This window comes from Hyperolius riggenbachi, chromosome 2 (genome assembly GCF_040937935.1).
Source record: "Hyperolius riggenbachi isolate aHypRig1 chromosome 2, aHypRig1.pri, whole genome shotgun sequence".
In the NCBI taxonomy this organism is placed as follows: domain Eukaryota; kingdom Metazoa; phylum Chordata; class Amphibia; order Anura; family Hyperoliidae; genus Hyperolius; species Hyperolius riggenbachi.
In genome coordinates this window covers 308273085-308287667 of record NC_090647.1, presented here as the reverse complement: position 1 = coordinate 308287667, position 14583 = coordinate 308273085, and positions in this window count along the sequence as shown.

Here is a 14583-nt window from a genome sequence, read left to right as displayed (position 1 = left end):
ATTTATATTTAGCGTGATTTTCTATTTTGATTCTATAGTTAATATAGTGTTTACTGTTTTATTAACTTTAAATAAAAACAAAAACATTTGATGTTGTATTGTAAGTTAAAGGCGTGTAAGAAAATTCTTTCAGAATAAGATAATAAAGAGAAGTATGATGATCATGATTAGAACTATTATATAGAACTGTTGTATATTTCTCTGCACATGTAGCTCTCAGCTGAATAGAACACGATTCACTTCTTTAACAAGGAATTGCTCTGCAGTGTCTGCAGTGAAGTCCCATCTAATTCATTGTTTTGATAGCTTCAAAAAACACAATGAAACTTCAGACAGAAAGTAAAATCTTATTAGAAATAGCCTCTGGCGACTTCAACATCAAATGTGCCTCCAGTTATATTCTGCTTCATGTGCTTTTACTTCATAGTGTTAAATATCTTATAAGAACAGACAATGCATTACTATTTTCTGGTCATTTGAATTTGGTTTTAAATAATGTGATAACATAGTGTAATACTGAAAGCATACCTGAAGGGGTATTAAAATAAGGAACATAATGGTAAACCTGAATTCTAGGATTGCACCTTGGGTTATATAAAAATCAATCTAGGACATGACTGCAATTACACTTTGTGTGACAGTTACTATGGAAAATAAAAGCCTTGCTAGACACAGCTTCTTTAGACCCTACAGTATATCTCTAGTTTGGATTTGGCAATATGCTCTAATCACCTTACACTCAGAAAGAGGGAAAATAAAAAAAGTTAATGTTTGAAAATCCAGTGTAGAAAAGAACAGAGGCACCAACAGGATAAAATCAATTTAATAAAAAGTTTAATAGTGCTTTGGAGGCAGCAGTGGACTTACCTCCTGTAAGCAGACACTAGAAACTGTCTATTTAAATCAAAAACATTAATTGGTATACTCTAAAGAGGTTGCAACGCATTTCACAGGTGTGCACCTGCTTAATCAGGCAATAAATTATAGTAGCACACAACAGCACTTTTAAACTTTGTATCAATTTGATTTTATCCTGTTGGCGCCTCTGTTCTTTTATACGTTGCAATTTTTCCACCCCTGGTGGAGGGGGATACCCCTTTTTCTCCTATTTACAGAGAGCGACTTCTTAATCCTGAGTGAGAACAGGACAATCTCCTCACCTGCCTACACAGTGGTTGCCTGGAGGTAACCCTGGTTTGTGAGTATAAACTTGTACTCTTTTTCATAATTCCAATTATTGTCAATACATGCTACACTATATTGGGCTCTCGGTTTCTCCTTTTTCTACTTATGTTTGAAAATCCATTCACCTGGACAGAGGTTCCAATGCAACATAAATGGTTTTGGTCTGTCTCTTAACAACTAGTGATTAAAACAGGAGACAGATCTCTGCCTGATGGATTCTGCTCAGAGGGAGATCTGGTTGTTGCCCAAAACCGCAGGCCAATTCCCAATCAATTTCAGCAAGAACATTTTTTTGGGGACTCAGCCTTGTGACGCAGCCTCACTGCACCTGGCTGCATCCCCCTAAATGTTTTATTTGCCTGTGCATTTACACTTTACCTGCCATGCCATCTCAGAGTGTCCATGCTATATTTTTGCATTGGTGTTCCATGTGGCTGCTGGCGTTATAGCACATGGGATGCGTATGCACACGTGTGTTATGTCACACCCCACATGCTATATGCTTGTAGTCACGTTGGACCCAAATGTGGTAAAGCAGCATGGACATTCAGGGGATGGCATGACCGCTAAAATATAAATGCACCAGCACTGGGAGTGGGGTACTTAAAACATTTGTGGGGACAACGGCTGGGGTTTTTATGCCATTTTGGATTATTGTATGCTGTTCCCCAGCATTTCCAGTTGATACGGTTGACCAATTTTGACCCAACATTAGTCGAATGTATCGATTGAGCACACTTATGGTGGCACAGATTCAATGCAGCTGGCTGAAGCTGAGTACACAAAAACAAGTTAAAATTAAATTGGTTTTTGGGCCACTGAAGCACAAGGAGTTAAAATAAAGTTAATGTAGGTCTATAGGCTTAGTAATGCCAGCTAAGACGCATAATATTTAATATCTCTGCTTTGATGTACAACTTATTTTATCATTTAGCACAGGGATGTCAAACCGGTCCTTCGAGGGCAGAGGTCCTCACACATTTTTGACACAGCTCAAATTAATTGATGGGTCTGAATCAGGAAAGGTGTGGTCCATCAGGTAGAACACATTCCTCTCTTTCTCAGTCCATCCTAAACACTGGCATGGATCTGGCCCTGGAGTTCGACACATGTGATTTAGCAGTACTATGAAAACCTTTCCATATCTACCTGTAGTGAGTAAGGATTTTCTGTAAATGATGGAAAAGATTAGGAAAAAAAAATACTTTGCACTGTTGACAATGATCATTTAGTAGACACGATGTAACCAGATCGTTACCCCCCATATTGAGCCTTATGGGACCTCACCCACTAACAGTGTTAAGTTAAACTTAAAAATTGTTCATGTTACCTTCTCTTTTTCTCTCTCTCTCAATGAATCATTTAAACTATCCCTTTTTGCAATGATATGACTAATTTAGAGTTAGTTGATTATATATCTTTATTTCTCGACAAGGAACATGAGTAATTTGGCAAATCGGCCATCACACCAAGCATATCTGATATCCAGAGCTGATCATTTTTTCAACACCCACTCCATTTCCTTGTAGGACACAACTGATTAAAGCTGCCAACGTTAATTGCTGCTTACTTGTTCTCTTCCAAATGAGGAATTTTAATGGTGGTTAATGGGCAACCCTAGTAAAAGTCAACACAATCATTTATGCTTACTGTACGCCTCTCCAGTTAGAGATTTTCATCATGGTCAGAGGTTCCACTTCTTTTCATGATCGTGTGTACGGGTATTTTAATTTGCTAAATTAAATTCATTCCCAGGTGCTTATTAAGAGCTCTCCTAAATTAACTTACTTCTATAAGAAGTAATGTTTTGCCAGATGCAAAATCTAAAAAAATAGCCCGATTTCCTAACCACTGAGCAGGACATTCAGTTTGTCCCAGGAGTTGTACCATTTCTCTTCTGCTCATACACATTCAGTGACTGGTTGGCCATGGAATGGAAGGAGAGGGTTCAGATTTACATGTATCAGATTATGGGCTGGTGTACAGGGATAGTAAGATGTACAATTAATACAGTGGCGTAGCTGAGGAGTTAGGGGCCCCAGTGTGAGTTTTACATGGGGCCCCAAGCACTCTATTGATATAAAGCCCCAAAACCTACCAAGAATAGTTTCAGTGTCAGAGAGGTGTAATCAGAGTCAAGAAACAGTTAGTTAAAAAGAAACTGTAACCAAGGATTGAACTCCAATCCAATCTGTAGCTGATACCCCCTTTCCCATGAGAAATCTTTCCACCTGCCAAAAATGCATTGTCTCTTTCTACAGACATCACCTGCCAGCAGTAAAAAATGTCACCTTGTGATAAATGACAGAATGTAAATCGGGGAGAGGAAAGATTATAGAATGGGCAAACATTTATAAAGTCATTTATAAATAACTAGTGACCTTAGCCCGTTTAAAAAAGGGCTAGGTCTGTCAGTAATCTGCAGTGCGTGCGCACACCACCAGCCGCACACACACACATGACCACCTCTTCTGGCCCTGTCCTCCGCCGGCTCTAGGCAGTGGTTTTTAAACCTTTATGTGTTGTCTGAAACAAATTTTTATATTTGTTTCAGAGATTTAACTAATGTTACCGCTACAGCTACTGTAACACGGATGTATTAATATGGAAGCTTGGCTTGTCATGACTTCAAGTATTTCACTAAATTCTAGCAGGCCATCTATCTGTAGACTTCAGAGCACAAATAATACTTGTATATCAGACTGTGTTTAAACGAATATTATGCCACACTGTTCCCTGCTGTCATTTTCTTGTGCTGTCAAGGAACTAGCATATCTTTACTGTGGTATCTGACATCCTGGGATAAGCGCCGTAAACTAGAGTAATTTCCCTGAAAGTCTACATGTGGCATGACTATTCTGTGCATTTACACTAGCATAGCTCAGCCAATTTAGTTCAATACTGTGCATATAGAATAGCATGCCACCTTTGTCACACAGCGGGCGATAAAATGAATATAGTAGTATGCTCAGTGTGCTGTTGGGATTAAGCAGGACACTAGTGTTTCTGCTTGGGAGATTCACACAGCTTGTATTTGTTCTCTTTTACAAATGAGTGTTCTGCCTGTCTATAAGACCTCAGGGATCCAAGTGCCACAGAGCAGGCAGTGAAATGAAGCTGGAAAGGCCCTGGAGTTCACAGCATGGGAGCTTCTGTAACCACACTTGTTATGGTTCATTGATTTCTTGTGTTTAGTACCTTCTCCTTTTAACAACCAGATATGTGTGGGCTAGTAAAGATAGTTAGAAAAGATGATTTACAGAGGAACTGAAGCGAAAAGGGGAAAAAAAAAAATAAGTCAATACATTGCAAAGTGAAAAATTAAAAAATAAAAGAGAGATCAAGAAATGATTGATATTCACCACGTGATTTGTTCATGTTGTTTTATGCACTATGAGCCTTCACGTCATCATCTTTACTGCTGGGAGACAAGAAAAAAACTAGACAGAACCAATTGCCATTATCTATAACCAGATCCACTAACAATGCCATGGCTAAAATCAGGGGTCGAGTGAGGCGTGGACGTGGGTGGACGACGTCCACGTGCTTTCTTCAGAGAGTGGACGCCGTCCACCCTGGCATGTGTGGAGGGGAGCAGCGCAGTGGAAGGAGAGCTGTGTGGACAGCAGGGAAGGGCGGACATCTCCCTCCCCTTTCCTCACCTTAGGGCTCTCCATCCCTTGCTGTCCCCTCCAGAACTAATGTGCTGTGGCTGGCAGTGGGCGGGACTTATCTCTTCCTCGATCCGGGTAAGATCTGCATGCCGCTGCTCTGGTCTAGACTAGCGGATAGCTCCCTCTTGCGCCGGAACGAGGAAGAGGTAAGTCCCGCCCGCTGCCAGACGCCCGCACATTAGTTCTGGAGGGGAGAGCGAGGGATGGAGAGCCCTAAGGTGAGGGAAGGAGGGGGAGATGGCCCCCCTTCCCCGCTGTCCACATAGCTCTCCTTCCACTGCGCTGCTTCCCTCATGCTGGGGGGACACCTGACTACCTATTCTGGGGACATATACCCCTGCCTACATATACTGGGACATATACCCCTGACTACATATACTGGGACATATACCCCTGACTACATATACTGGGACATATACCCCTGACTACATATACTGGGGACATATACCCCTGCCTACATTTACTGGGCACATATACCCCTGCTTACATATACTGGGACATATACCCCTGCCTACATATACTGGGCACATATACTCCTGACTACATATACTGGGACATATACCCCTAACTACATATACTGGGACATATACCCCTGACTACATATACTGGGACATATACCCCCCTGACTACATATACTGGGACATATACCCCTGATTACATATACTGGGCACATATACCCCTAACTACATATACTGGGCACATATACCCCTGGCTACATATACTGGGGACTACTATACGCCTGACTACATATACTGGGCACCTATACCCCTGGCTACATATACTGGGCACATATACCCCTGGCTACATATACTAGGCAACTATACCTCTGGCTACATATACTGGGGACTACTATACTCATGACTACTTATACTGGGGACACCTATAGACCTGGCTACCTATGCTGGGGGTACCTATTTTGGGGGAACTGCTGTCAGATTATCTGCATTTTTGTGGAACCGCTGTTATGTATTTTGGGGAACAGCTGCCAGATTATGTGTATGTTAGGGGAACGGCTGCTGCTGCCAGATTACGTGTATTTTGGGGAACTGCTGCCAGATTACGTGTATGTTTGAGGGACCACTGCTGCCAGATTATATGTATTTTTGGTGTTACAAGTATTTTGGGTGATCCGTTGCCAGGTTTTGCGTATTTTGGGGAACTGCTTCCAAATTATGTGTATGTTGGGGGAACTGCTGCTGCCACATTGTCTATTTTGGGGGAACCACTGCCATATTATCTGTATTTTGAAGGAACTTCTACCAGATTATGTGTCTTTTTGGTGAAATGCTGTCAGCTTACATCTATTTTTGTGGGATACACGGCAGAGCTAAAACTTCCCTGGCAGACCTTTTACATCACTGCTAAGGTCATGTATATTTGACCCCACCCATGACCACGCCCACGGTATGTTTGACCACGCCCATTTTTGGCGCGTCGCGCCTAGCGCGGCGCAGGGGTTTTTAGGGTGGGTCCACTCACCTCTTTTTCCAGGACTAGACCCCTGGCTAAAATGTTGTTTTTATATATATATATATATATATATATATATATATATATATATATATATATGCACAGAGGGATATGCTGTTTGCTTGGCAATTGGAAATGGCTGTTATTCCCCACAATGCAACACGATTCACAGACAAGAAACTGTAAGGACCTAGTTCCTGACATCACACTGTGGGAGGGGTTTCTCCACAATATCAGCCATACAGACCCTCCTGATGATCTCTTCGAGAAAAGGTAATAATTTTTCATGGGAAAGGGGGTATCAGTTACTGATTGCAATGAAGTTTATAGTAATCTTTGGTTACAGTTCCTCTAACATTCTAACATTAACCTCCCTAGCAGTACTGACGATTATACACGTCAATACAAAACATGCTGTAAACAGTATCAATGTGCATACAGGTTAATACTCTCTTGCACTGTATACTAGACCCTTGCTTGACACATTTTGGCAAGTTACAGGGAAAAGTTATGAAAATTAATTGGATACCTTTTTTGCACAGAAATCCTGGGGACATTGTATGCTAGGGAGGTTAAAAACATTCCCAATACTTATTTTTTCTCCTTCCTTTTGTTAAATTCTTGGGTTAGATTTTCAGCACCTTTCATTAAAGGTGGTATCAGACATTTTTTAAAAAGTAACTTATATCTGGGTATACTGTATTCAGTCACAGAATGCATGTGAGTGTTCTGTAATGGCCACATTAGTAAGTATAGAAATATATGTGACTAGTGGAACCTTGCAGAACAAGTTATTATTAGAGATGGGCCGAACGGTTCGCCGGCGAACGGTTCCAGGCAAACTTTGGTGGTTCGCGTTTGCCTGGACCAGGTGAACTTTTGCAGAAGTTCGATTCGCCCCATAATGACCTATGAGGGTCAACTTTGACCCTCTGCATCACAGTCAGCAGGCACTTTGTAGCCATTCAGGCTACACTAAGCCCTGGAGCCCCACCCCCCTTATATAAGGCAGGCTGCGGCGGCCATTAGCCTCACTCGTGTGCCTGCTAGAGACAAACTAGGGACAGCTGCTGCAGGCTTGTTCTCCTAGGGACAGATTAGTTAGGTTCTTGGCTGTTTATTTTGCTCCTGGCTGATTATTATTGCTTTTATAGCACGCCTCAACAGCTCTTTTCAGAGCTCATTCTGTACTTTTTTTTTTCTGTGTGTCAAACTGACACTTTTGTTGCATGCACAGCCTTGCTAATTGATTGTGTGTGTGCCACTGCCAGCAGCCCAGCACATTCAGTGACTACCTGTGTGTGTGACAGGGAGCTGCACATTGTACTACCCAGTACTGCATATACCCAGTACCTGTTGTGTTCAGTGAACCCACCTCAATGCATATACCTAGCTGTTGTGTTGAGTGAACCCACCTCACTGCATATAACTACCTTTACTGTTCAGTGAACCCACCTCACTGCATCTAACTACCTGTTGTGTTGAGTGAACCCACCTCACTGCATATAACTACCTTTAGCCTGGCGACCATATGGGCTTGAAAACCGCCACGGCCTACTCTCGCCACGGTGCGCACCAGTCCAGCACGGCCGTCACTACGCAAACAGCTGTTTGCGGTGCGTTACACAGTGAGTTTGGTGTTTCAGCATGAAGCAGAACTCTAATTACACTCCGATTGATGTATACACATGCAAGATGTTTGAAAGCACTTTAGAATCAGAATCAGATTTAGAATCTGAATCAGATTTATTTCGCCAAATACAGCACACGCTATATTCGGAATTTTTTGTGGTACACATGGCATAGACATAGTACAGGAGGACAAGAAGCACAAACACAGGCCTGCAATTTAGCATTCAATGTGATTTCTGCCCTTAAAACGCTGCTTTGCGTCACATCCAGATTTTTCCCCGGGACTTTGGGCATGTATCCCACTCCGTCATGCCCCCCTCCAGGTGTTAGACCCCTTGAAACATCTTTTCCATCACTTTTGTGGCCAGCATATTTTTTTCTATTTTTCAAAGTTCGCATCCCCATTGAAGTCTATTGCGGTTCGCGAACTTTTCCGTGAACCGAGCCTTACGTGAAGGTTCGCGAACAGGGTTCGCGAACCTAAAATCGGAGGTTCGGCCCATCTTTAGTTATTATATAATACCGCATTTTTCAGAATATAAGGTGCTCTGACATACTGTATAAGACACACCTAGGTTTAGAGGGCAAAAATCAGGAAAAAAACAAACAAACTAAACCTATGTGCGTCTATACTGCAGGGGCGTCTTATGGACCTTTTACTCCCCCAAAACTGTTTCTAAACTACTCTATCTAAACTACACTGCCCAGCTACACTACACTTATCCCTGTTCTCCCTACCAGTAACACTACACTAATCCCTGCTGCCCTACCAACTAAGCTACACAGCAATGCACTACACTACACTTCAACTAAACTACACTGCACTAAACTACACTACAGTTAACTAAACTTCACTTCACTGCACTTACCATTAAACTACACTTTTACTTTCATACTATACCTGCTTCTGCCGCCGCAATCCTCTCCCCCTGGCTCCGGGTCCTGCTTTCTGTGTGATCCTCTTGCATCCTCAATTATCCTCTCCCCATGGGTCCTGGCAGCACTCTCCTCTTCTGTGGCAGTGGTGGGCAGGGACACTGGCCACCATCCCCGCCATCAGGGGGGGACAGCCATCACATCAGTGACGGGCCCCGTGCTCTGAGGGAACTACAGGGGGGCCTGGGGGCCCCGGATTTCCGTATCGCTGTCTGAGCACTAGGAGTGCTGGGGTTGCAGCCTCTGTCCCCAGCCTCTCCAGCAAGCGTGGTGCACGGCAGACAGAGATGAGAGAGCCGTCCCTCCTCTCCTCTCTGACACTGAGGGGCGGGGCTGAGAGGAGACCAGCAGAGATTTGAGCCCAGGAGGGAGGAGGAGGAGGAAGACGTTTGAAGACAGGCAGCACTGTGAGGAATCCTGAGGATGGGAGACTAGGAGACTGAGGATCAAGGAGACTAGGAGGGAGTACATTGTGTGCAGAGCAGCAGGTATTTTGCACACACTTGCAGCATGCTGCCTGGTCCTCAGCTGCTGTGCTGCAGATTCAGTGACCAGCTGTCTCCCCCTTATTTCTCTCCCCCAGCCTGAGCAGCCATGACATCTAAAGCTGCTGAAACAGGGCTGCCTGGCTTTCCCCTCTTGTCCTGTCAGCTGCCTGGCTCCTATCACTTGTCTTATGTCAATTATGCCCTCTCTGACACATTAAGTGTTCCCCTTCTCCTCCCCAGGGCCGGCGCTACCATTAAGGCGAAGGAGGCAGCTGCCCCAGGGCCCCAGAGCTTGTAGGGGCCCCCAGTGGCTACAAGAGGAAAAAAAAATTTGCAAATCGGCCTTATAGTTTTTGAGAAAAACGATTTTAAAGTTTCAAAGGGAAAAAAAACACATTTAAAAACCTGCCGACTTTAATGGTTAATAGCAAATCCGAAAGCACAATAAATTTCCTGATGGGGTTTCCAGGGGGTCTATACGCAGCCGCAGCGCTTTGGCCAGGGATCGCTATACAGCCGCCATATGGCTGTATGAAGATCCCTGGTATTTTTTTCCTATTTTCCCAAATTTTTTTTATGTTTAGAGTGTGGGAATTTTTTTTTTGTTAATTATGTGGGGTCCCCCCTCCTGAAACTTTGTAACCCCTTGTACCCCATGCAGGCTGGGATAGCCAGAATGTGGAGCTCTGACCGATTGGGATTTCACACCCTGACTATACCAGCTGCAAAAAAGGTCCCCTAATGCCGATTTTTGTTCCGGGGTATATGTTGGGGGGGCCCCCCAGGTTTATTTTGCCCTGGGGCCCCATTGTTGCTTAAACCGGCCCTGCTCCTCCCCCCACCCCACACAGTCATTTCCCTTCATTCCCTAAAGGTAGCCATACATCTAGCAATGTATGGACAGATTCCACCAAGAGACAGATCTCTCTCTCTAATCAAATCTGATAAGAGAGATCTGTCAGCTGCCCATACACCCCAGGCCGATTCCCCATCAATTCATGCTGAAATCGATATGGAATCAGCCTTGTGCGCCGCCTCGCTGCCCAGACGCTGTCCCCCCAATGTAAATACCCCCCCCGCGGTGCCCTGTGGAAAGTATACATTACCTGTCCATGGCCTGCGCTTGTCCCCCATTGCCCCTGGGATATCTGCTCTGCAAACATGCGCGTCCCACGTGGTTCACTAGTAAAGGCGTGTGTTGATGTCACACGCGCACCCCTACTAGGAAACCACATGGGGCGTGTGTGCATGGAGAGGAGAATGTGCTCAGAGCAGCACAGGGACAAGCGCAGGCCACGGACAGGTAATGTATACTTTACACAGGGCACCGGGGGGACATTCTTCATTAGTGGTGGACAGCGCCGGGGGTTTCGACTCGTTCGTCGATTGTCAGGAAGTTGCATGCCATTCCCGCTGCGCACTCAATCAAGCAAGTCGCCCAAGATCTTGCAGCATGCACGATCAAGAATGCAACCAATTTTCATCCCGAAATTGATCGCATTGTTGGTTGGACATGCACTTGGCAGCATAGATTTTTATCTAATTCAATTATAATAATCGGATGGTCGATCAGCCACCAAATCACCTGATGTATGGTCACCTTTACTCTGCTATTCACACATGGGGTGTTCCTTTTGTTATTCCTGCCATAGTCATAGTAATTTCCTACCATATTATTATGTTTTGCAGCACTATACAGAGTACATGGTCATGTCACTGACTGTCCTCAGAGGAGCTCACAATCTAATCCTACCATAGTCCTAGTCTAATGTCCTACCATATTATTATTATGTATTTATATAGCACTGACATCTTCTGCAGCACATTACAGAGTACATAGTCATGTCACTGACTGTTCTCAGTCAATTTAATCACCCTAATCTTGTGATCAGTAACCTTAAGTTGAAAATGGGCTTTGGGCTGTAAAAAGTACACATCTGGCCCTGCCAACGTGCTGGCATTAAAAAGAATACCTTAGTGGAAAAGAATATGAAAAAACAGGGGGAGCAGGCATGTGTAGTGGGCTCTCCACATGGCCACCGATCCCCCCGTTCTCCTCCGTCCCCCTCCGCTAGTCAGTAGCGACCCCCTGAACTCACTTCCGGGTCGGGGTGGTGATGGTTTACAGCACAGGCACTGTCCGGCGAAGCGTATCCTTGTATGCGTTAACGCGGCCAGGTGGGAGTGCTCTGTGCAAGTGCACTATGTAGTTGTAATGTCACAGTTACGTAGTGCGCATGCGCAGAGTGCTGCCGTCCACGTAAATGTGTACAAGGATATGCTTCACTGGGCATCACCTGCACAGTAAGCTGCCACCACCCGACCCAGAAGTCCTGGGGGTCGCTACTGACTAACGGAGGGGGACGGAGGAGAACGGGGGAAGTGGTGGCCATAAGGAGAGCCCACTACACATGCCTGCTCCTCCGTTTTTTTCATATTGTTTTCCACTAAAATATCCTTAGTCCTAGCCTATGAAAGCAGTTACTGGTGGGCACAGGGTGGGGGGCGGTCACATTAGCCAGTGGGTGGGCCCGGGGGGCCCAGTCCTGATGATGTGTGAGGGGCCCCAAAATTTCTGATGGCAGCCCTGCTGGCCACCTCCCGCTATGCAGAACCGCCGGGTCCTCCATACTGCCAGTTCTATGCATGCTGGCCCTTTACACTAGCGGCACACATGCACACATGCACCGGGGGTCATGCATGATGTCAGAAAATAATGTGCTGTAGGGGTGTGACATCAACACCCCGGGCCCCCAGCAGAGTTATTATGCTGACCCGCCATCCTCCCGTGTCATGGCCGCACTACCCGTTCTGTACAGCAGTGCCCAGCTTTTCCTGCACCTCCTCTCACCTTCTTGTGCAGAGTAAGAGCAGGGAGTGCTGTTATATTTTTCAAGTCCATGATGCATGTGATCTCATCTTTCTCACAGGAGCCATGTATTCTAGTCTATGCTGCCATCCTGAGTAGGACTGTTTCTGGCCATTTTGGTGACCCAGGCAAGGCACCTTATCTCCTTAATCCCCTTATCCCCCTCCTTTCCCTACCCCAATTTTAAGAATGGGAACATTTTAGCCTACATCAATTAGTTTTGTGGGCACCAATAACAAATCGAATTGAGGTTATGTACGTAAATTGTTTTGGCCAGACATACCTCACACTCTCAAACGCGCTGAACCCAAAAATGACTATCCATCCCTTTTTTGCTAACGGAAGTAGCCGCTGTTATAGGAATTCAATAAAGCACAGTGTGCGAAGAACCTCTAGTAGTAGGTGTTACTCCAGGAATCTTTCTCAAATCCACCACGCTCAGTCAGATAAGATCCCTTTTGGGTAACAATTTTTGCTTCCAGAATGTGTTGCTCATAATGTGACTCGTGGGAAGGAGTGACGTTGTACTAACAAAAAATAAAGCAGAAAGGAGCGCTCTTCTGGTGCATTAACTTTTTTTTAATATGCTTCTATAAAAGAACGCAATGGATGAAAACAAAAACCTGTTTTCATCCATTGCGAGCGTTGTCCTTGTTGCCTAGACACAGGAAGCCACCCCGCCTCACACACACATTTTGTAACCAGGCGGCATCCATCCTTGCTTGTACGGCGCATTCACACCATCACCTAGCATCAGGACACATACAGTGGTGTGAAAAACTATTTGCCCCCTTCCTGATTTCTTATTCTTTTGCATGGTTGTCACACTTAAATGTTTCTGCTCATCAAAAACCGTTAACTATTAGTCCAAGATAACATAATTGAACACAAAATGCAGTTTTAAATGATGGTTTTTATTATTTAGTGAGAAAAAAACTCCAAATCTACATGGCCCTGTGTGAAAAAGTGATTGCCCCCCTTGTTAAAAAATAACTTAAATGTGGTTTATCACACCTGAGTTCAATTTCTGTAGTCACCCCCAGGCCTGATTACTGCCACACCTGTTTCAATCAAGAAATCACTTAAATAGGAGCTATCTGACACAGAGAAGTAGACCAAAAGATCCTCAAAAGCTAGACATCATGCCAAGATCCAAAGAAATTCAGGAACAAATGAGAACAAAAGTACTGTAATTGAGATCTATCAGTCTGGTAAAGGTTATAAACCCATTTCTAAAGCTTTGAGACTCCAGCGAACCACAGTGAGAGCCATTATCCACAAATGGCAAAAGCATGGAGCAGTGATGAACCTTACTAGGAGTGGCCGGCCGACCAAAATCACCCCGAGAGTGCGGAGAAAACTCATCCGAGAGGCCACAAAAGACCCCAGGACAACATCTAAAGAACTGCAGGCCTCACTTGCCTCAATTAAGGTCAGTGTTCACGACTCCACCATAAGAAAGAGACTGGGCAAAAACGGCCTGCATGGCAGATATCCAAGGCGCAAACCACTTTTAAGCAAAAAACACATTAATGCTGGGAATACACGGTTCGTTTTTGCCTTCGTTTAAACCTTCGATTCGTTCGGTAAACGAATCGAGTGTTGAAAACGTATGTGAAAATAGTCATAATCTCATTATAGTTTCGATTAATAGACCCCAAAAACGAACGACTAGTGATCGAACATGTTTGATATTATCTCTCTTTATCCATCTAATCGAGCCATTGGTAGGCTTGATGGCTGTTCAGATCGATTATATATTCGTTTATGCTAGTCCGTCCCTGTAAAAAGGGATTTTCGTTTCGTTTCTTTGCAGCCTTCGATCATTGGAAAAACGAAACCATCAGAATCGGAAAAAAAAACGAAACCGTGGGTGGTGATATTAACCGTATGACTGATTATTTCGGGATCGAAAAGGACAAAAGGCACAATCGAAACGAAGGTTTAAACGAAGGCAAAAACGAACCGTGTATTCCCAGCATTAGGCTTGTGTCAATTTTGCTAAAAACATCTCAATGATTGCCAAGACTTTTGGGAAAATACCTTGTGGACCGATGAGACAAAAGTTGAACTTTTTGGAAGGTGCGTGTCCCATTACATCTGGCATAGAAGTAACACAGCATTTCAGCAAAAGAACATCATACCAATAGTAAAATATGGTGGTGGTAGTGTGATGGTCTGGGGTTGTTTTGCTGCTTCAGGACCTGGAAGGCTTGCTGTGATAGATGGAACCATGAATTCTACTGTCTACCAAAAAATCCTGAAGGAGAATGTCCGGCCATCTGTTCGTCAACTCAAGCTGAAGCGATCTTGGGTGCTGCAGCAGGAC